Source organism: Lactuca serriola, chromosome 5, assembly GCF_051521515.1.
Source record: "Lactuca serriola cultivar US96UC23 chromosome 5, Lser_US96UC23_V15, whole genome shotgun sequence".
Lineage (NCBI taxonomy): Eukaryota > Viridiplantae > Streptophyta > Magnoliopsida > Asterales > Asteraceae > Lactuca > Lactuca serriola.
In genome coordinates this window covers 97,698,891-97,722,757 of record NC_136412.1, presented here as the reverse complement: position 1 = coordinate 97,722,757, position 23,867 = coordinate 97,698,891, and positions in this window count along the sequence as shown.

Below are 23,867 nucleotides of genomic sequence, written 5' to 3'. Positions count from 1 at the left end.
CTACCAACCTTGGCGATCACATGGAAAGGTACAATATACCGAGGACCCAATTTCCCCCTCTTCCTGAAGCGTATCACACCCTTATAGGGTGAAACCTTCAATAATACCATGTCACTGACCTTAAACTTCAACTCGAATAAGCGTCGGTCGGCATAACTCTTCTGCCGACTCTGAGCTATCTGCAATCTATGTCTGATATGCTGAATGAGCTCCATGGTCTGAAGGAATACTTTGGTCCTTCCCATGACCCTATGACAAACCTCTCCCCAACATATCAGGTACGACACTTCCGACCATACAAGAGCTTATAAGGTGGTGCACCAATGCTAGAGTGATAGTTGTTGTTGTATGAAAAGTCCAAAAAAGTTGGTAGGAGTCCCAACTCCCACCGAAATGTATAGCACAGGCTGGCAACATATCCTCAAGGGTTTGGATGGTCCACTCACTCTGACCGTCAGTCTGCGGATGATAAGCAGTGCTGAAATGTAGCCTTGTATCCAGTTCCTCGTTGAACATATCCTAGAATCGGGAAGTGAACCGAATATCTTGGTTTAAAATGATGGAGACCGGAATCCCATGTTGAGCAATAACCACTGAGACATGTACATCGGCCAACTTTTAAGCTGAAGAGGTTTCCTAGATGGCTAAAAAGTAGCCACTCTTGGTTAATCGATCCACGATGACCCATATAACATCAAAACCCTTGGCAGTCTTTGGTAATTTGGTAATCAAATCCATAGTGATTTGCTCCCACTTCCACATGGGAACCTCCAAAGTCTACAGCTTTCCATGCATCCTGAGATGCTCAGCCTTGGCCATCCTATAGTTTAAGTGCGTCTCGACATACCAGGCTATCTCCCTTTTCATACACGGTCACTAGTAACTCAATCTCCGATCCTGATACATCTTGGTGGCTCCCGGGTGTATAGAAAAATGAGACTTATGAGCCTCTTCCAATACTATTTTCCTGATCCCACCAGAAACTGTGACCGATACTCGACCACACCAGGTCAACAACCACCGACTATCAGTGAAAAATATGTTGATCTCACCTCTATTCCTCTCTTGTTTCTAGTTCTCCTTCCGAACTCCCTCTGCCTGTGCCTTTCTAATCAAACCCAAATGCAGAGAATCAATGAATAATATGATACACACCTCACCCACAGAAGATCCAACTGACTTTCAGATCAACACATCTGCTATGATGTTCGCTTTACCCGGATGGTAAAGGATCTCACAATCATAATCCTTGACCACATCTAGCCACCTACACTTCCTCATGTCCAGTTCCGGCTAGTCCATCATATATACCATAAAGATAATGTCTCCAAATCTTGATGGAAAACACCATTGCCCCCAACTCCGGGTCATGAGTCGGATGTAGCATCTCATGTGGCTTTAGCTGCTGCAAAGCATAAATAATAAATCGTTCTCACTACATAAGTACCTCCCCAAACTGGTGTTAGATGCATCACATAATACCACAAAATCATTGACTCCCTCTAGAAGGGTCAATATCGGGGTCTCATAAAACCTCTGTCATAGGGTCTCAAATGTTGACAACTACTTAGGGCCCCATCGGAAATCCACTCCCTTCCTCGTCAGATGCTTGAGGGTACCACAATCTTGGAGAAATCCTGAATAAGTCTCTGATACTACACTGCCAGCCCAAAGAAACTCTTAATCTTTGAGGAAGATTTTGGAACCTCCCACTACATCACGGCCTCAATCCTGGCCGGGTCGACCAAAATCCCATCTTGGTTAACGAGATGTCCCAGGAACTGGACATCTCTCAACAAAAACTCACACTTCGAGAACTTGGCATACAATTGTTTCCACCTCAATACCCCCAGAAGCTGTCGAAGGTGTTTATTGTGCTGCTCTCTGGTCTTGGAATACACCAAGATATCATCAATGAATGCTAAAATAGATCTGTCAAAAATCGACATGCAGACCAGATTCATCAAATTTATGAGCACTGCAAGTGCATTGGTGAGCCCAAATGGCATCACCATGAACTCGTAATGCCCATAAAGATTCCAGAACTAGTCTTCTCCATTTCCTCTGCTCTCACTCTCACCTGATGATATCCGGACCTCAGGTCGATCTTGGAGAACCAAGATGCACTCTTCAACTGATCGAAGAAGTCATCAATCTGTAGGAGGGCATAACGGTTCATTGTCGTTAACTTTTTCAACTCCGAGTTGTCACACCCCAAAAACCAAAGGCGGAAACATTTCCGAGGTTGACTCCACGTTGAGTATCAAATCCAATGTACATAGTAATCACAGTAAACAACCATTACATTACATATATTTGAAAGTTTACATTTGTTTCAAAAGTAAATTGTACAAGTGTTATACATATATCATATGAAAAAAAGTTGAGACGAGTCTTCTGAGCATTCCGTCTTCTCCAAAAGATATCGTCGGGTACCTGTCTAACGTGGACCTGAGAATACAAGCGGTTTGAAAATCAGCATAAAGCTGGTGAGTTCATAAGATTGTTTGTTTTCTAAAAATGTACCAGTATCCTTTAGTTTTCCGAAAAGGTTTGTTATCCAAGAAAATCCCATATTCTCTTATGTAAAACGGTTTAGTTATCTTTCATTACAGTTCAATTACGCGTTATATGATACCCCAGGAAAATCCCATATTTTCCTAAATACAAGACCGATTGAATATCACAAAGTATAGTTTAATATACAAAACTATGTATTTAGAATCGTAGGATTACTATCCCGAATTAGATATAAAATACTTTAATATACGTGAACTGTAAATGGAAAGTAGTTTGTCAACCTTGGGACTAACATCCCGTACTACATATAGATTTAATACCATGGGACTATCCTCCCGGACTAGATACAAGATAGTTTGATATACATGAAAATATAGACTGAAAACCATGGGACTACCATCCCGAACTAGATACAAGATAGTTTGATAAAACCATCGGATCACTATCCCGAACTAGATATAAGATATTTTGATAAAACCATGGGATCACTATCCCGAACTAGATATAGATTCTAACCACAGGAATAACATCCTGCAATAGATATGAACCCTATAGACTAAAACCATGGGCTTACCGTCCCGAACTAGATATAAGATCTAAGGATAGAAGATTGATATAAAATCAAATTCAAAAAAAAAGTCGTGAATAAAATTATATTAATACGTATTGTGAGTCGGGTAACCATGTTGATACGACAACGAGACCTCCTTGACGCTTTTCAGATGTCGGACGATATCCAGAATTTGTCACCCCAGGCGTGCCCGCCTAACTGTAGCTAGCAGTTAAGGTGTGGGATTATCAGTCCCGAATAGATCTATTCACAAATTCCTCGCTCTCCCTCCAGGAGACTTTGGTTACACTTCCAGGGAGGATTTACTGATCATCCATAAAGGGTAGTGATGAACTCACAAGCTAGTACTAAACTATTCACATGGTTCTCATACGATATCAAACATATATAAAAGATTATGAAACATAATACAATGAATACAGATACATATAATGAAACTATCTGGCAATACATTCAAATGATGCGGAGATAAATTGAATCAAACATAGTTTACCTAATAACTTTATACACATATCAGTACATGATAAAACGAGAACTAAAGAACCCCAAATTATTCCCATAATAATTTGATTAGTTTGGTTATTTTCTTAACTAAAATCCATTTAGTTGTAGTTGATAAAGCATCCCTTATGCTCAACATAATACATAAGGAGTAACAGTGTTTATAAATTTGCCAGATATTATTTGAAACACATCAATGTTATGTTTTGAAAACAGTTATAGTTTGCTTGTATTCCTCCCTGAAAACATTGAAAAACACGGAAAAAGCGTAGGGGTATGAACTCACCGGACGAGAAACGTGACGATTTAGGATGCTAGACGTTGGTTCGAGGCTTCCAAATGCACGAGGTTCCTAAGTATAATGCAAAGATACACATTTGTATCTAATTAGGACTTAGATTATTTAATTGTTAGGGACAAACACTTTTAGTCGCGGAAACACCCCATTGCAAGTGTTTGGAGGGACCCGGGTGGCGTTTAAGGACTTGAATGACCGGGAAATGGAGTTTACTCTTCAAGAGTAAACTCATACAAGAGTTTTCGTCCTATAACACCCATTCCCCATGAGTTTACCGCCGTAAACTCATGGTGGGGTGGTTTATGGTGCAAAATGGCTTGAAACACTTAAGGGGAAAATTTCTAGTGTTGGTTTCAAGGCTTGGAATTGATTTAAAACACCAATGACAACACTTAACGGAGTTTACTGCCCTAGCATGGAGCTTACGGTCGTAAACTCCTATATACCCTTGAATAAGTGTTTTAATGACTCCAAATAAATCACATGTGATTCCTAAAATTGTTCCAAGGCCTTACACGAATTTTTAAGGGACTTTTGATGTACATTTGAGAGTTTACAGCCCATGACCCCTCTCATGGCCGTGAACTCTCTTGGTGTGTGATTTGTTATGTTTTAAGGTCTAAAACTTGTTTGTATACACTTCTAGAATTTACCCCAAGGCTCATAGTGTGTTTAAATGGCATTTTAACACTTTACATTGAGTTTACTCCCCATGTTATGGAGTTTACGGCCCAAGCATAAGCCTTTGCCGTAAACTCTCATTTTCCCCTCAAAATATATGTTTAATGTGTTCTAAGGCTAAAACCAATATTCTAAAATTCATATCTAAGCCTTATTAGTGTTTTGGAAGGGTTTAAGGTCATAAAAACCCCATATATATGAGTTTACGGCCCAAGCATGTTCTTGGGCAGTAAACTCATGTTTACTCTTCAAAATCCATGTTAAAGGCATTCTAAGTCCAGTCCATTAAGCTATTAAGCCATATCTAAGTCCTAAAATTGTTTAGGAGGGGTTTAAAGGCATAAAAACCCTCTTATTATGAGTTTACGGCCCAAGCATGCTCCTTGGCCGTAAACTCATGTTTGAGATCTAAAATCAAAGTTTAAGTACGGATTTGAAGGCTAATGAGGTTGTACAACAAGTTAGGGAAGGTACCTTGGTGATTAGAAGCCCTAAATTTGAGATTTTGGACCCTTAAACTTGAATTTAGGAGAGAGGTTAGAGAGAGAGTAGTGAGAGAGAGAAAAAGCTTCAAATGAAAAGTTTAACACGTTTATATAGGTTGCAAAACTTGGACACGGTGGAATTCTACCCGATACCGGCATTAAACGGGGCTTTTGGTAGCACCCGATTAAGTTTTCGTAACCCAGTGGGGACGTTTCTATAATTTTTGAAATAGCTATTTTGGGCTAATTTCATGAGTCCCTAAGGGGTTTGGATACTCATTAGCATCAATTAAACATATAAGTTTAATTAACTTAACCCAAAAATGACATCGGAACGTTTCGATATACGATGAGTTATACGGGTAGAATGGGTTTTCGACGATGAACAACTTCGGGTTGTTACACGAGTAATCAGTGCACATCCGGTGTGAACCATCCTTATTCTTGTTTAATAAAATCGGCGCACCCTACGACGAACTACTAGGCTTGATGAAATTCTTGCATAACAGCTCCTAAAGCTGAGATGACAACTCCTACATCTCGAATGGTTCCAAGTGGTTTGGCACCTTAAAAATCAGGGCCGCACTTGGCACTAGATCAATCCTGAACTCAACCTACCTATCGGGAGGCACACCAAGTAACTCCTCTGGGGCTACATCTGAAAACTCCCAAAAAACTAGCACATTTAAAACCAAGACCTACTCCCTCATCCGAGTATCAACAACATAATCCAAATAACCCATACACCCATACTTAAATATTGTCAAGCCTTGGTTGTAGAACAAAACCCTGAACTAACCCTGGTACCCTCACCATAGATAACCAGTTCTCCCCCACTTGGTGTTCAAACTACTACCAACTGGCCCTCATAATCGATCATGGCACCAAATCTACTCAGCCAATCCATCCCTACTATCATGCATACATCCCCCATAGGATAAGGATCAAATCAATTGGGTAAGGCACCCCGAAGATCTCCAATACACAACCTTGGTATATACTGGATGCAAAAACTGATGGGTTTTGGCCATAAGAACATCCTATGTGCTCATACAAACCCTAATGCTTGGATCTAGGTTTCTCTATTGTACATGCAATTCATCCAAGACTTTAAACCCTAGATCTAGCATACAATTAATCAAATTAACTTATGAATGGGGTTTAGATCTTACCTTGATTGTTATGTAGCAATAACAATCTCAAATCCTTCTTGTAATGACTTTAGAAAGCTTAGAGTCACAAATGTCACTCCTCTAATGGTTCACAAACACCAAGAGCAAGAGGATGAAGAATGGGGAGAGGGAAGGCTGCCCAAAACGTGTGAAAACCCTAAGGAATAAGTTCACAACGTTTTTGTGTCTCAAGGGTCCTTTAAATAGTGAGGCTATTAGGGTTATCTAACAAGGAAACCCTAAATTGGATGCTTAAGCCCTAAGCAACCCATGGACTCCTTCCTTAGAGGCCTAGGACGATTTCTAATTGGTTTCCCCATAGAATTCGTCCACCCCTCTAATATGGAGTCCATTAGCCCAATATTCAACTATTACACAATTGACAGTTCAAGTCCCTTAAGTTTAATTAATGTCTTTTAGCCACAAAATTAATTCTTATTAGTTCTTGACTAATATTAATTAAACAATATGATTTCTCCTTTAATATATTATTCTCATAATATATTAATAAATCATAATTAATCCTCTCTCTCCATAATTCATCCTATCAAGTTGCTTTGGTGAAGGCAACCCAAAAGGACCATGCACCATCGGGTCAAGTACATACGAAAATACTTACAGACTTAGACACTAATCCAACAGTCTCCCACTTGGATAAGTCTAATAACTATTCTGCGTATGACTTCAGAACCAGATCTGCAATCATAGCTTTCAAAAGCCACTGTCTACTCTAATCTTATCAGATACGTGTGTCTTTTAGATAAGGGATCATATATTCCTCCATTCTGGATATCGTATAGATATAAGACATGAATTCTAATCATTCTCTCTTTTACTATTTCCCGACTTCCGATTTACGACGACTGACAACAGACTACAATTGATCACATCAAATTAGTCCCGGCTTGGCCAAGCACTTAGGTGCCATCACTAAATCATTGAGGGTTCCAAAGATATCACTTTTATCCTACTTTGGATAAAAGGAACAAATAAACTTTGACTCAATGCTCGCTTGCACTCTCTTATTGAATCACACACAACAATATGTTTTATAACACCAAATTACTGGTGCGTTTACATATTATCAACGTGTAACCGACTCGCAAGATACAACTCACACATCTCGGTTTCAAGAATATAAGATGTTATCGTCTCACCAATCATTCGTGATACAATTCATGAAGTGATCCAAGTGAGCGTGGGTTTAATCCAATGCTCAAATCATATTCATAAGCACTTATGAACGTTGCAACAAACATTTTCTTATGTCTAATACTCTTTAGACAATCCACACACCAATTCACGACAGTCTTCATTCATACCTACTTCCAACATATGAACGACTATGGCCCGTTCGAATTATTACTACACTTGTCCCATGCTCTTATCATGCGCACAATGTCCCATGCTCTTTGTAAAACATTTTATTTAATCACCATATTGATTACTCATTATTTGTTGTTTCGGGTAATCAAATTCTTACTTGAATTATTACTACACTTGTCACATGCTCTTAGCATGCACACAATGTTTACCTATGGTCCTTACTTTGTGAAATAGATCAAATGAACACATTTCCAATCATACTCATTTCACAACTCCCAATCCCTATCACAAGTGTAAGAATATCAAATTCTTGTCACTTATATAATATGCTAGATTCTAACATTTTATGCAATGATCTTTTCGTAAAGTCATAGCAGAATAGTCACAATGACTATTGCCAATGAAATTACAAAGTCCTCTATTTGAGATTGTTACAATACAATTCCATAGACGTGACGTCTCTCACTCAAAGTACATTCCTTGAACATCGTTTTGCATAAAATTTCTAATCTAGACATAGACTCTCAATATCTAACTCCCAATATGGAACCATTTCAATATTTGCCATATGATAAATCATTCTTAATAGAATCTTATCTAGTCATAATAATATCGATATGGTCCATCCAATATCATACTTCCAACTACTCACAAGCGACCAATCCTTAGCGAGCTTTGGATCCTCCTTTGATAGTTGTTTAATTACCTTAGTCAAAACCGATTCTTGTCCTTTTTCCCTCTAAATGCGCTAGACATTTGGAAAATTTTAGAATGGTCAAATATTATAGCCCTTGCAATCGATCCTATACCCGAAGCGTATGGGACACAATGCACAATGTCTTACATAAATATTTGATACTTTATGAATCTTTTGCCATAATATTTTATGTGTCACGTTCTCATAGTTCGAAATATGAAGAGGGATGCCATAATCATAATCGAAATTTGAGAATGCACTATGTATCCTTGACTAAGTTTATTAACATTCCACAACCTAAGCCTTTAGTTTATAAATGAAGCATAATATTCTCTCCCTTAATTATAACAAAACAACTTTTCAACCCTTACGACTTTGCAAGGTATAACTCTTGTTTTCTATAATTAATATTGCTAACTTGCAATACTTTCCATAATAATCATACAAGCACAACATTTATGCTCCCACCATCATGATGATTATTATCATATAAGCATAACACTTATGCTCCCACTAGTTTTGACATGTATTCAGAAACCATCTTAACTTCCAGAAAAAACAATACCTATTGAATTTCTTAAGTTCATGTTTCTAATACCTAATGCTTTGAGAATCCTTTATCTAAGCTTATACACCTTTTCCATAGATAGCTCATATGTGTGTCTAAACAATTCAGACTAATTGCCAACTCTCACAATTCGAATCATGGAAAGGGATACCGTAACCATAATCGAATTCGAGAATACAATTTTCATAATTACTATTTCTTAAAATCTCTCTTAGTGAAAGCATTTCCTCACAGTCATCTTCATGAAGGAGGGAATCTTATGACACTTAGATTTTAATGGTGTATGTGTTCCTATCCATGTGAATTTTTCAAAACCAAAGTTTACGACAAATTTAAACTCATATGGACCGAACCTTCTCAATCTTGATTTCTTGCCTTATGGTAACACCAGTGCCCACCATGTCTTCCAAGCAGTTAAGCAGCTCGACCTTTCCTATCAATGTACTTTCCATTGATCAAGGTGCTTGCCTTTTATGCGTTCAAATGAGAACTCATAGAACTCATATGCGTAATTAACTCGATTGCAACGGCACAGAAACAAGATAGTGTCAACACGATAGGTTGTAAACGTCAAGTCGTGTGCTAGTGATGTTCGATAAGGTTTATTCTTGATTTGTTCTTGAAACCTTTCAAGACCATTAAGACTCCCACTGACTCCTTGACATATAAGATTCTCTTTTCAATAAATATTTCTTGACAAACAAATATTCAAGAGTTAGTGTAGCCTTTATCAAGACAAAACACTTCATAAAATTGGTCCTAGTTGGTCTTTGTCTTATCCAAGACATCACAACTTTCCAATTTCAAATGTGCGAGAATAAGAAAACCTTTTCAAATTCCACATTTGAGGAATGTTATAAACCTTCTTAATACTTGTCACTCAATGTCACAATCTTAACTCTAAGACTTGTTTCTGGATCGAAGTATGACTGACTTCTTGATTTAACCATTTCTTCAATTCTCGATTCCTCTTCTCAGACATACAATTGCACTAAGACTCACTTAGAGAGATATGGTTCTTAATCATTAAGACCTATCATAAAACATAATAAAAGGTACTCTCCCTTCTTCTTAGAATAGAGAAACTTTTTATCTTTCTGCCTATTTGATTCTTCTTATTCGTTCTGCTATTGATTTAAACTATTTCAATCAATTCAGAATTACAGTTAATCTTATAAGTATAATCATATTTACTAAACTTTTAGTAAATCATGAAGAATATCTTTGTTACTATTGTAGTGGACTTGATCAACACACAACTTTGTGTACTAGATCTCCTAGTCCTTCACTTGACACTTTGTCAACGAATTAGTCTAATTTCCAAATATGAAATTTCTCATTCATCGTGAAACCAAGTTGCATGATTCCAAGTTTCTGTCCAATTGAAACTTGGGCGATGAAAAACTCTCCTTATTTGGTAAATTCTCGACATTTCCACAAATAACATAATTCAGAATCAAATCCATTATTGCTAATAAAAGAAACCTTCAAACATCAATTTTTCATGCATTCCATTGCAAGGATAAATAAATAATATAAAACAAAATTTTATTTTATTGCGGAAAAATTTGTCCTTACAATGCAACTCATCGAAAAACTATGTTAATACATATTTCTTAGCAATCTTTTCTAACTCTAAGTAGTAGCTCAAGAATCCAATCTTCAAGCAATGCGATCGAAATCCATTTCTTCACGATTAAATTCCGCTCACTTATTCCCTTAAGCTTCCTCTCTTTTTCTTTGATCCTATAAAACATCAATTGTAATCTTATTACATCATGTACTAAGAATCTAGAATAGGAACTTAAAAGAGTTAGTTAATGGATTTTACCTAAAGTAGAGCCATACGTTTTGACTCTCCCATCTCTTAGATCTCTTAGGTAAATAGGGCAGCTTCGTCTCCAATGCCCCTTCTCTTGGCAATAAAAGCAGATTGACTCTTTTGGAACAGCACATGGAACTACTTCAGACTTTGCCTTTCTCTTATGATCAAAATTTTCGATCATGGCATGCCTTTCGTTGCCATTGCCTATATCCATAGAGGTATGGAAGGCAGATTCACCAATCAACTTTGCTTTTCCAGTGCGCCAAACCATTGTTGATTCAGAAGCAATAAGCATATAGGTGAGATCTATAAGGGTCACTTTGCGGTTCATCATATAGTACTCTCTTACGAACTCACTATACGAGTTAGGAAGTGACTAAAGAACCCAGTCAATAGCCAGCTCCTCACAGAAAATGGATCCCAACATTCTTAACCTATCAATGTGTGACTTCATCTCTAGTACGTGTGCACACACCGACTTTCCTTGTTCATGTGTACTTGCTAAAAGGGCTTGAGTGAGCTTGAACTTTTCAAGCCTTCGAACTTGTGGGTTAAGGAGAATAATTGGAGGAGGTGGAGGAAGTGAAGCATGATCTCTTGTTCCTCGATCGAATCATGGAATATCATCTTCATGTGGAAAGCTTGTTCCACGGGATTTGGGAATACCATAGTTGTCATACTTTGACATCTACAAAATGGGAGAAAACAAATTCAAGTTAGTTGATTGATTGAGTCCTTAATAAATCACCCAAATGAGATATTAAGGCTAGGACCCAACACAATACGCTACAGCCTAGAAAAGGGGTGTCGTGATCTAGTTGCAGATTATTTGAAGGTAAGTGAATGACGATTTCACTAATTTTCCACCATGAAAAACGAGAAACCGATAAAGTTTTAAACGCTTTGAAAACTCCTAGATCCTTTGAGATTCATTGAACTTTTCAATGGCATGTTTAAATCTCGATATGCCCCTCTAGTTTGTGACCGGGATGCCGAGGATCACAAAGCGGGTGTGAATAACCATGCAAACTTACATGGTGCCCCCACATGTTACAGTCACCTATTCGATGTGCCGGTTAACCACACACGCTCCACCGAACTATGACAAACATTGAGTCACCCTTTGCTACCTTTGCTTAGAACCGTTTAGTGTGCCGGTTAACCACACACGCTCTACTAACCTCTTCGCAAGGGTACAAAGTGTAATTTCATGGAATTGCATCAATTCACTTTTGCCTAACGTAACTAAGATTAGGAATTTTGTAAAAGCATTTAGTTACTTTTGTACTTCATTATACTTATAATGGAAGGTTTATGTCCTATCCTACCCATTCGGCTAACGACCCTCCACTAGTCAAGAGTGCGGTGGGTAAGAGTGGATACCCATTCAATCGCCATTTTATAGGCAATTTCCTTAAACACCCCTTATAGACCAGCTTCGTGAATCAGGCCTATTAACGGTAAGACTGACTTTTACTCATACATATATATAATGTTAGACTTTTAATGTTATATATAGTATAGGGTGTATTTTACATTTTTAAAATACAAGGTGGTCAAATTTAACAATTATACTTTTAATTCAATTAAATTGTGAACCAAAACTTTATGGATTTCTTAAAACTCTTTTAATTATACACTTTAATTAATTAATAAAACCAAAAGGGTCTGATTTGAACTTTTCAAAACAATACTAGGGTTTTAGAATTTAACATTTCCAAATTAAACTTTTAATCAACTTTTAAATTCCAAAAATATGAGGGCAAGTTTTGAAACATTTCAAAACATTAGGGTTTCAACTATTTAAATTTCAAAACAAAACTTTTATGTTCAAATTTAAACTATAAAACCTAAAGGGGAAAAATTGAAACTTTTTTCACAAGATAATTCAAATCTAAATTACAAATAATCAAACTTTATCTAATAAAACAAGTGATTATCTAAATTTTGACAATTATCTTCTATTTTGGTAAAGATAATCACCAAATATTGATAAAATTCGGATTTTATAACAAAAACATGTTTATGGTAATTATCCAAAGCCAAAACAGGAAGAAAATCGCGAATATGAGCTGTCAGACGCTTTGACTCGTCGAGCCTGGACCTGGACTCATCGAGTACAACTGACTCGGCGAGTTCACCAAGTGACTCGGCGAGTCAAACACTCAGAAGCAAAAAATTTCGATTTTCAGTGCTGATTTCGATCAAATATGCATCAATACAATATGAACCAATCAAGGCTCTGATACCACTGATGGGTTTTGGCCATAAGAACATCCTATGTGCTCATACAAACCCTAATGCTAGGATCTAGGTTTCTCTATTGTACATGCAATTTATCCAAGACTTTAAACCCTAGATCTAGCATACAATTAATCAAATTAACTTATGAATGGGATTTAGATCTTACCTTGATTGTTATGTAGCAATAACAATCTCAAATCCTCCTTGTAATGACTTTAGAAAGCTTAGAGTCACAAATGCCACTCCTCTAATGGTTCACAAACACCAAGAGCAAGAGGATGAAGAATGAGGAGACGGAAGGCTGCCCAAAACGTGTGAAAACCCTAAGGAATAAGTTCACAACGTTTTTGAGTCTCAAGGGTCCTTTAAATAGTGAGGCTATTAGGGTTATCTAACAAGGAAACCCTAATTTGGATGCTTAAGCCCTAAGCAACCCATGGACTACTTCCTTAGAGGCCTAGGACGATTTCTAATGGGTTTCCCCATAGAATTCATCCACCCCTCTAATATGGAGTCCATTAGCCCAATATTCAACTATTACACAATTGACAGTTCAAGTCCCTTAAGTTTAATTAATGTCTTTTAGCTACAAAATTAATTCTTATTAATTCTTGACTAATATTAATTAAACAATATGATTTCTCCTTTAATATATTATTCTCAAAATATATTAATAAATCATAATTAATCCTCTATCTCCATAATTCATCCTATCAAGTTGCTTTGGTGAAGGCAACCTAAATGGACCATGCACCATCGGGTCAAGTACATACCAAAATAGTTACGGACTTAGACACTAATCCAACAAAAACCCCATGTTCCATGGTGATAGAAACCCGCGATGGACATACCAACTCATTAAGGTACTCACCAAAATCCCTACTGAAAGATCAAGATACAAAGAACCGACTCGAGCCCGAGTCAAATAACATTAGAGAAGGCAAGGAGTTCACTAAGAATGTAGCTATTAGAAACATAAACATAAGCATGCCATTAAATAATTGACTGAACAATAAATAGAAACATACCTATCACGACATTTGGCGCTGCCCTAGCCTCCTCTACCGTAAGCTGAAAAGCGTGACCGCGAGCCCGTCGGGGCTTCGCCCAGCCCTGACTCCTATCCGTGATCCTCAAAGTAGCTTGCACTGGAGCCTGCACTGGTATGACTCGTGCCCGAGTCAAATAACACTAGAGAAGGCAAGGAGTTCACTAAGAATGTAGCTATTAGAAACATAAACATAAGCATACCATTAAATAATCGACCGAACAATAAATAGAAACATACCTATCTCGACGTCTGGCGCAGCCCTAGCCTCTTCTGTCGTGAGCTGAAAAGTGCGACCGCGAGCTCGTCGAGGCTCCGACCAGCCCTGACTCCCATCTGTGATCCTCAAAGTACCTGGCACTGGAGCCCGCACTGGTATCGCAGCAAGCAATGGACATTGGGCCTTTACATGGCCCACCTGATCACAATGATAGAAAATCGTAGTGCTGGATACGAGAGCCTGCTGTCGGCAGTCCTTCATAGTGTGGCCCTACTGGCTACATTTTTGGCATCCAGATGAAGATCAGCAAACACCATCATGAACCTTTCTACACTTCCCACAAGTACGACCCCTCTAACTCCCAGACCTAACATCAGTGGCCTTGAACTGCTTTGGCATAGGCTGCGACTGCACCAGGGCCTGCCTCTACTCTCTCACTTGGAGATCCATCTTAATCTCACGTCTCCTAGCGGCCTCCTGCAACTCCACCAACGATCTATAGTGATATGTAGACACAAGTTGATGAATGTCCGTCTTGAGTATGCTCAAGTACTGGGTCATCTGAGCTTTCTCAGAAGCAGCAAACTAAGGGTAAAACATAACTCTCTCTTTAAACATCTTGATGATCTCTGTTACCAACTCGGTCCCTTGTCTCAAATACAAGTATTCCTGATATAGTCACCAACCTCCACCAATCCTTTACTCCAGACCTAAGAAGGTTCAGAGCGAACTTGACCTTCTTCTCACTTGGGAAAGAGTATGTAAAGAAACATCCCTCAACATCTAACTACCTCCTTATTGCAATGATCATATCTTGAACCCCGTCAAACACTATAGGATTTGTATTGTCGAAGTCCCGATACTGAAAATCCCTCCCTGTGCCAATCCCAGCAGAAGCAGTCTTAGAAAGTGCATTGTATCGGTCATCAAAGAAGTCCATCATAGCGGTCTTAATAGACCCAAACAACTTTGGTATCTGATCCCAAATGATAGAAACAACCTCCTCCTAAATGATCTCCCTAACCTAATCCTCAGTCAATGCTAGCCTACCGTGGCCACCCACTCCTGACGCTGATCTGGATCCTGTCTCGAATCACCTCGTAACCACCATACTAAAAATAAACCAGGGAGATATCATATAAAATGCATACAATACCACGGGAACCAATCAACAACAAACCTAGGGGTTGTGACTTCCATGTTACGCATACGAGTCCTGTGCTTCTAGTAGTATGGGAAAATACTACCTTCCGCACCTACACACACACACTAGAATACACATACATCCCATCCTCATAACACAACGCGAGACCAACATTCCCAACTGACCGACAGACCCCAGATATCTCATCCATGAAACTTCCACCAACTTCGTAGCACTCATGTATGCTAATCATACATCACACTCGATCCTGTAGATAGTCGAATACTTGATCTTACCATAAGCCCATAACCAAACAAGGAACAAGAAATAAGGTCAAATCAAAAATTCTCAGGCTATAAAATATTAGTTACATATAATTTTGATGCATAAACTAGGAACTACAGCAATGTTGTTAATTCTATATAAGAAAGGAACCTTAGGCTACTAGTTATCATATAATTAGAAAATTATATCATGCAATTCCTAAAGATCCCTAGCCTAGTACTAGCATGCTATTCTAAAATGTCACAATATCAAATAACAATATGGTAATTTGGGGTCTACTTACTAGCTCCGGCTGATCATACACATCACATCCTCTCTTGATTATTCTTTGGAAAAAAAATTGACAAATCATTTTTAAAACTTTTGCAGTTCCTCAGTTCTAGACTGGACTCACATGTGTCTTCCTCCAATTCACTCAAACCAAGGCTCTGATACCAACTTGTAACATCCATAAAAATCACAAGAGATTTTAACTTTAAAATTTAACAAACCATAGTAAAAATGTTTACAAATTCTTTGTTTCCAAACTTTTATCAACATTGGAGTATCCCAAAATCACAAAGCCATAAAACAAAGGATGTGTATGGTTACACATTCGCCTTCACGCGATCGTCAAAAGTACCTGAAACAATAAATTAAAACCGTAAGCCAAAGCTTAGTGATTTCCCCTAAAGTACCACCACACAACATATTACCAAACGGATAACATGTCCACAACCTAACGGCTTAGATTATCCTTGGCCCACAACCTTCTAGTTGGATTGCCCAATATATAATGGGTCCACAACCTAACGGGTTGGATTACCCCCGACCCATAACCTTTAGGTTGGAATGCCCCGGCCTACAACCTTACGGTTGGAATGCCCTGATCTGTTGACTTACAGCACAAAGCAGTATAGTCACAACCTGACATACCATATCGAAATGCATATAACAAATAACATATATCTAATGAGAAATACTCATATATTCACATAACAAACTGTCAGGCATAACTACGTATATCACTACTTGCTAACATCCTATATACCAGGATATCAAAATAACAACTCTCTATCATATAATCACATACTATCATATCAAAGGATATCCAATCCAAATGGGCCTGCCTTGGAGCCTTTAACCTCTAAGTATAGTAAGTAAATCTCACCTCTGAATCTGATCAGTAGTTGATGAAGTCCCGACTTTGAATCTCAACTCTAACTGTCACCTATTTAACCAAATGATCAATTCTCAAACACAATACAAAATTCCCAAAATACCCTTAGGTCAACATTGGTCAAAATCAAGAAGTCAATTGAGCCAACCCAGCCAAGTTGACATAGTGCGCATATGTGGGGCGTACTCTGAAGGTATACGGGGCGTACTCCGAAGGTATACGGGGCGTACTTACGTTGACTGGAAAAGGGAAAGCTGACCACATACGTGCTATATATTCTAGGTGACACAGGGAGTACGTCCAGATTTCTCAATCCTCAATTAGGAGCTTAATGTCTTAAGCTCTCACATCCAACTTTCAGATCCAAGGCCAAAATACCACTAAGAGTCATAAAGTTTCCAACTTTATAACTTTGCATGTCCATTAAGTGATTAATGCATAAAAACTCAACATTTTAATGCCTTAAGACCTTCCATATCAATCATGGAGCAAAACTAAGAATCAAGACTACATTTTTATGGCTTAAGACTCTTCTTTAAGATAGAGGTACGCATGGCGTAACTCATTTAAATGGACACGAGAACTTTTGGTAGTATACTCAGCATACCTTAGGTACGAGAGGCAAACCCTACTCCCATCGTGTGTGTTTTTTAGCTTGAAAGAGTGTGTTCTTGTGCTAGTGAAGGAGGAAGAAGGTGGTAAACTAGCTTAGAAGTTCAAGGCATGTTAGATCTAGAATTATCTCACCCTCAAGAATTCCTAAAAGGTATAAACATTTGAGCATGATGATTATTTGCTAAGATCTTCCTAGTTCTAGGGTTTGTGTACATTTTTAGTCCTATAGTCTTGGTCAAGTGGAGTATGAGCTACTCCAGGTCCTTTAGGTGTAGTTGTCTATAGTTTTGAGCTTATGGATTCATAAAAATGAGAGTTTGGTCACACTCATTAAGCCATACATGAGTTTTGGAGCCTTGGATGAATTTTAGACTTGGGATTCGAATTTTTACCCTTTTGTACGCATGAAAATGCATAAAGTCAGAGACTTTGAGACGTCCCTTTTTGCCTAGATCTGAAGATTGATGTGTTGGCTTTCTGCATTAAGGATATGAAAAGAGGTTTTGGATTCAAAACTACTATGTTGGGCATACTTGGTGATACGTTACGCTTACTAGATTGGACCCCTGTAATCAAGAAAGACCACACTACACCAAATTAGTGACTAAGTATGTAGGATGGAATCAGCCTGTATTGACCTTTTTGAATTTTTGACTTTAACCGTTGACCAGGAATTTGACCCACTTTAACCTAAGGGAATTTGGGTATTTTAAATAGTATTTTAAGATTAGGTCCCTGTTTATTGTAATAGGTTACATGTTAGACTGGTAGATCTATATGATTACCTAAACTTGTTTTTTATTGATATTTATTGTATATGTGAACATGTTATGGTTTATTGGGTTGAGGCGGTCATGCTTTGTGTTGAAATCCAAGATATTTGGGGAGTTCTGAATAGACTGTAGTCCCCATGAGGTGGTCCAGTCAAGGCGAAGGCCCTTAGAGTGGTCTAGATAGGTTGTAGGCCCTGCAAGGCGGTCTACTCATGTTGAATTCTAATATATACACGATGTTATCTTTTGGTTGTGTGTGGTACTTTAGAGAAACTCACTATGGTTGGATTACAGTTTGATGATTATGATTTTAGGTACTTCAGAGGACAGAGGTAAGGCAAAGGCTTGATCATGTACATCATCTTGGATTTTTGAGATTTTGATTTTGGGATACTCTGATTCATGTTTATGAAATTTGGAAACTATGTTTTGTAAACATTTAGGGTCTTAGATTGGTTTTAAAAATTTAAAATCTTACCTTGATTTTTGGGACGTTACAAGTTGGTATCAAATCCCTGGTTTGATAGAATTGGATGAACATTCATGTGAGTCCAGACTCAAACTAAGGATCTGTGAAGGTTTTCAAATAAAAATTATTTTCAAAAGTAAAATAGGAAGGGTGGGATGTGTACAATCGTCCAGCGAAAGGAAGTATTCCTCAAGATACCCACACTGTTATTTGCTTATGATGATTATGATTGAATTGCATGCTAGTTTGTAGGCTATGGATCCTCAGGAATTGCATGGTAGAATTATCTGATGGGTGATGCCTCATAGCCTAGGAGAATCTCTTATATGCTAGATTGAATTAACGTCATTATTGTAGTTGCTTAGTGTGTGCATCATAGTTATACATAACTAATATTATTTAGCCTGAGAATGTTTGGTTTAGCCTTATTTCTTATTCCTTGTCTGCTAGTAGGCTTAGATAGAATCAAGTATTCAATTGACTAAGGAATCTAGCGTTATGTATGATTAGCATGCACGAACAACTATAGATTTAGTGGAAGTTTCATAAGTGAGTGAGGTTATGGTAGGCCAACTTGAGGACTGGTTAGCTACTCACGAGAGAGTGAGTATAGTATGCATATCCTAGTTGTTGATATTTTTAATCGGTTGGTCCATGACGACCCCTTGAGACAAATACAGGTAGGCGTAAAAGGTAGTATGGGCCCGTACTATTAAAAGTACAGGACCCATATGCCTAGCAAGGAAGTCATCAACCCCGAGGGTGTAGTCTTTTTGTTATGATTGTAATAGTATGAATTATGGAATTTCTGATATATATATATTTTGGTTCATTTTTCAGTATGATGTACACGAGAGGTTCTGGATCAGGAGCTAGCAGCTTGTAGAGGCAGTTTTGACGGATGATAATATTTGTCAGTTGATTGCCAATGAGGTAACTATGGTTGTTCAGGGTTCTATCTATGAGGTTTTTAGATCTATCATGACCATCAAGATTGATTTTTTTTGATGAGTGGTATGCTATTCTATCTAAGGTTGCTATTGTCGCTATTATTGTTCTTGCTATTGTGAGGGTTCAAGGTAGAGGTTCATTCCAATACCAGGATTTCAGCAATACAAAGTTTAGAGTTCAACTAGATCAAGGACCTGATCATATCCATGAGATGGATTTCTAACATGGAGTGTTTTTTCTTCTCCTTTTCCTATCCGAAGTAATGGAAAGCTTGGTGCACCCAGAACCTTCGTTGACTAGGCGCGAAGGACTGGCCGAACCTGGTGACCGGTTCCTATACTCCTAAGCAGAAGATTGTTATTACTTGGGAGCAGTTCTCGAATATGTTTGGCATGAAGTAAGTTTCCCAGGTGGAAAGAGAGAGGTTGGCTTAGGTGTAACACTCGGAAAACAGAAGGCCAAATGAGGAAAGAAAATCCCCAAACAAGAAGGCAACTTTTCGAATTGAAGGGTGAGAACTTGATGAGTAGGAATGTTGTCACGTGTGCTTTTGGAATATCAAATCGACGAGTTGGAGGGGACCAACTCGACAAGTTGGACTGGGTTTGAGAAACCATAAATCTTGGATTTTACACCCTATTTATACATTCTAAACTCTAGGGTTTCCAGTCTCTATTGTCCAAACCCTGATTCAAGAAACCCTAATGCTAGTTTGAGTGTTGTGACCCATCCTTGAGAGAATTTTGGTGTCTTTTGAAGATTGTGAAGGAAGGAAAAGCTTGGGGATTCAAGAAGAAGCTAGTAGATCTAGAGACTCCATTTCATTCTGATCACTTTTTGGTAATCAAGTCTCAAACTTGCTTAGTAGCTTCTTAGATCTCTTTATTAACATTTTATTGAGTTTTTTGGTCCAACAAGCATCATCTTTGGGATATGGACGTCCCAAGTTAGTACACCATCATATCTGGAACCATGGAGGGCTTTCATGGAATAAAGGTGCAAACTTTATGGCCATTGAAGCCTAATGCAAGCTATAGGGTGACATTTTGGCCTTTTAAGCTCCAAAAGGCCATGCATGGAGAGAAAGGTAGAATCTTTATGCCTTTATGTAGTGTCTAGGGTCCAGATCTCAGTTTATATGTTTTATATTGGAGGGTTGATGGCTTGTGGACCAACATCTAGGTCCTAAAGAGTTAGGGTTTGAGCTAAACCCCTTAAGTAAGAGTATTAACGGGTAAAGTTGGAATCTTTACCCTCAAAAGGAAATTGTCAATATCAATGTGAAGTAGGAAGCTTGGATCAGAAGAGTAGGGGCTTAATCCTTTAAGATGGCCCAAAGAGACTAAGGAACTCGTCGAGTCAATAGAGGAACTCGACGAGTTGAGTCAATTTGTCCCGATTCTATACCAGATAGAACTCGACGAATCCGAGGAGGGACTCGATGAGTTGACTCGCATTATCACGACTATGAGTAGAAAGATAACTCGATGAGTTAGGGGGATGACTCGACGAGTTGGATCGCGATTTCAGGATTCCTGATTTATAGAAGTCGGCGAGTTGATGGGTTAACTCATCGAGTTGAGTCAACCCAGATGGTTGACTTTGACCATAATGTTGACTTTGACCAAGGGTAAAGTGGTCATTTTACCCTAAGAAGGATTATTGGATTTTGATTAAGTATTATGTTGGTAATGACAGCTCGGGGAGTCGTCGGAGCAGCCGTTAGAGATTTCTCATCATGAGATTTTGCATTCAGCTTTGAAAGGTGAGTTTTCACTTGTAGGAACGGGTCGAAGCCACCAATACTGACCCGTTTATGTATATGAGTATGTTCCGGACTACAGTCCGCTATGGGGGAAAGCCTGAGGAATGTTTGTATGCTTCTGGTCTTTGGTCCGATGTCAGGCAAGGCCCGACGAATGTTTATATAGATGTTTTCCAAACTACGGTTTGATGTCGAGTGTTACCCAATGAAAGAATGCATGTTTAGTTATACTTGTTGTCTTTGTGTACTTGTATGTGCCTGGTAGGAAGGTGAGTGTGGGTGGGGTCTCGTATCTCATCACTAGATGAGAATGGACGGGATTCCATATCTCATCATAGTAGAGTAGGAACGGGGCCCATGATAAGAGAGGCCTCCGGACTAGAAAATATAGAACTGTGTATGATTCATTATGTGCTAGCATGATTATATGTTATTGTCTCTATGTGTTTAGCGGGCAGGGCCCAAAGACAGGTGGGGGATGGAAGAAACATATATACATACCGAGTGGGCTCGATTCCATGTGGCGCCTAATGCCGGACACTGTCTGATGCCAGGCGGGGACCAAGAAGGAGCGGGGGCCCATTCTATGTGATTATGTGTATAGTATGTGGTATCTTGGGGATACTCACTAAGATTCATGCTTATCGTTTTCAATTTTCATTTCTGGTACTTCTGCTAGTAAGGGGAAGAGCTCGGGATGACTGCATTGCACATACCACAGTGTTTAGCCTCAGATGATTTACTCTGATATTTTGACATGTGATTTTGAAACAATGTTTTGATATGATGTTTTGAGATATTATCACTTATCTTTTGTGAGATTATTTGGATTACTGTGGTTTAATTTATAAATTAAAATGAAAATTTTGGACTGTATTTTTGGGATGTTTCATTAGTCGTATCTGGCATTGAGGCAGATAATCGAGTCGGTGACCAGGATCACCAAGATGTTTACTAAGAGAGCTCTTTCCTATCTTGAGTATTCTACATCAGAGCATGCCCAGATGTTACGGTAGTTGAGCATGCTCAAGATTGAGATTCAACAGTTTATGTCTACTCAGCATTACATTACCCTCACCGAGCTTCAGGATGTCGCGCGGAGATAGGAGATTAAGATTGAGACCCAAACGAGGAAGGAGCGGCAGGCTCCGGTTCAGCCACTACCTATAGAAAAGCGGATCAAGACTGTCGTTTTGTGACTAGGAGGACAGAGGGTCCGCACTTATCACAAGTGCAGGAAGGTGCATGACGGTGTTTTTTGATCAGCTTCTGGGTGCTACAAATGTAGCAAGGAGGGATACTTTGCAAGGGACTGTCATCAGCATGCCCTAGTACCAAGTTCCAGGATTTCTTACCATTGTGATCAGGTGGGCCACATGGAGGCCTAATGTCCTTTTCTTGCACTCGGTCCGGTACAGGTACTAGCCTGACTACTTTGAGGATTACATATGGACGATAGGGGATAGTTGAGGCCCTGAAGGCTAGGGTTCATGCTTTTCAGCTCACAGTAGAGGAGGCCATGGCGGCGTCTAACATCGTTACTAGTATGTTCTTATTTATTATTTTTTTAAGTTATATTATTTTATGCTTATGATTGTAATTCTACTACGTACCTTTTTAGTGAATCCTTGCCTGCTCTTAAGCTTTTTGACTCGGGTATGAGTCGGTCTTTTTTGTCTTCGTCCGTTAGTAGGAGCTTAGATATGTCTCTTGGAGAGTTGGAATGTTTTTTGTGAGTCATTCGCCAACGAACATCGTGTTTATGCATTGAGCATTTGTCAGGATTGTACCTTCGAGATATTTAACATGTCTTACCCATTAAATTTGATCCTTATCCCTATGGGGGATGTGTGTGTGTGACAGGAGGGATGGACTGGTTGAGCATATTTGGTGCTATGATTGACTATGAGGGTATGCGGGTAGTATTTGGAACCCCAAGTGGAGGAGAACTCATTATTTATGGCTAGGGTACCAGAGTTGGTTCAACTTTTTTTCAACTATTAGGGCTCGGTAATATCTTTAGCACGGATGTTTGGGTTATGTCGCTTATGTGATTGACACTTGGGTGGAGAAGGGGGTTTAGTTTCGTATGTGCATATAGTTAGAGAGTTCCTATATGTGTTCCCAGAAGATTTACTCGGTGTGCCTTCTCTGAGTCAAGTTAAGTTCATAATTGACTTGACTCCTGGCGTAGCCCTGATTGCTAACCTGTCATATCACTTTGCACCGCCCAAGATGCAAGATTTGTGCTCTCAACTTCAGGAGTTGTTAGGCAAGCAGTTTATTAAACCGAGCAGTTCACCCTAGGGAGCCACGATCATTTTGTGAAGAAGGATGCTTCATAACTGATGTGTATTGATTATTGAGAGCTGAACAAGTTGACGGTGAAGAACCATTATCCACTTCCAAAGATTGATGATCTCTTCGATCAGCTTTAAGGAGCATCTTGGTTTTCCAAATCAATTTGGTGTTAGAGTATCACCATATGAGGGTTAGAGAGGAGGATGTGGAGAAGAATGTTTCCAAACTTGTTATGGTCATTAAGAGTTT